The sequence below is a fragment of the Pygoscelis adeliae genome, unplaced genomic scaffold (genome assembly GCF_000699105.1).
Source record: "Pygoscelis adeliae isolate BGI_AS28 unplaced genomic scaffold, ASM69910v1 Scaffold505, whole genome shotgun sequence".
Classification (NCBI taxonomy): domain Eukaryota; kingdom Metazoa; phylum Chordata; class Aves; order Sphenisciformes; family Spheniscidae; genus Pygoscelis; species Pygoscelis adeliae.
This window is the reverse complement of record NW_008824811.1, coordinates 348,181-349,743: the sequence shown is the minus strand read 5'-3', so window position 1 is coordinate 349,743 and position 1,563 is coordinate 348,181.

Below are 1,563 nucleotides of genomic sequence, written 5' to 3'. Positions count from 1 at the left end.
AGGGTGTCCCTGGGGGGCGAGGAGGGGAGCGGGTCAGTCAACAGGCCGGGAGCCGGAGTGGGAAGAGAAGAAAATGGGCAGTGCGTTACCGCAGAGAGAGAGAAATCGATTGCTGGTCAGAGAGCTCCAGCGCTGATGGGCTGTGGCTGACGGTCAAAGGACACCAACTGGCAGGACAGGCTCTGCAGCTGGAAAAGCCTGATCTCATTTGTTGGAGCACCCCATGTTCTCCCAGGCTAGAGGTGCCTCAGCTCGGTGGGTGCTAGCCCCGTTCATTCAGGGATGTCTGACCGGTGCAGCCCCGTGGAACGGTGAGCAATTAGTCCCTTTCGTACCGGGCTTGCTTGTCTGATATTTGCAGCCACGCTTATTGGTGTAATAAAAGTTGTTAAGTCTTCCTACAAACCTTGTCCTGCTTAATAATAGCAGCCAGGGCTGCCACTCTTGATTTTCCGTAAGTGACAACCCAGCAAGCTGTAGGCCTTCTCCGGTAGATGCTGGGCCCAGTGTCGTGTCCAGGTTGCAGAGTCACAACAGACAAGTCTCTAATTTGAGCTTGTGGCAGACGTGCCGTCTCAAGGGACGGGGAGCAGAAAGGGATGTGTGCCACTGAGAGGGGACTCACCTGCTGCCTGGCTTGCAGGAGTGCAAGAAAAACGTGAAGAGAAGAATGAAAGACTTAAGATGGAGCACCATCCAGTGACATTTCATAAATCCAAAGATTTATGTGGGAAGTGCATTTTCTGTCTTTTTTTTAATTTTATTTTTCCTGCCAAAACGTGTGCTGTGAACTTACAAGGAAATTTGCCACTGGAGGCATTGATCTTCTAATCTGGTCACATTGAATTCCAGCTGCACTGGCTGCCCGACTTCCGACTTCAGGGGAACAAAGTCAGCAGTATACTTTGGCCCCATTCCTAACGCAGGGCCTTAAACATGACAAACGTCTCCAAGAAGCAGGCGTGCTAGTCAGCTGAAGTGTGATCGTAGGCATTTTTGTTAAATTCCTAAGATTTGAATCCTTGTGTTCCTCTGTGGAAAGGAAGACAGCTCCACCTCCTGAATGCAGTGTAAGAACATGCCCTGTTTACCTCCCTCGCAGAATGTGGGCGAGAACAGGGCAGGTGTCTGTAAGATCATGTGTGGCGAGGAGAAGAATTGGTTTATTTACTCTTCTGCTGCAAAACCAAGGGGGTATTACATGAAACTAGCCATGGGCAGGTTCACAAAAAAACAAAAGGAGGTTGTTCTTCATGCAACATCTTGACAAAGGGCAGATTTCCCTGCCATAGGATGTTGTAGCCTACTAAAAGTTTGCATGGGTTCAAAGAGAAACTGGGCTGCGTCTACTGAGAACTATCGGTAGACTTTCATGATGACCTTAGAATCATTTAGGTTGGAAAAGACCTCTAAGATCATCAAGTCCAACCGTTAACCTAACGCTGCCAAGTCCACCACTACACCATGTCCCTAAGTGCCACAGCAACAGTCTTTTAAATATTTCCAGGGATGGTGACTCAACCACTTCCCTGGGCAGCCCGTTCCAATGCTTGACAAACCTTT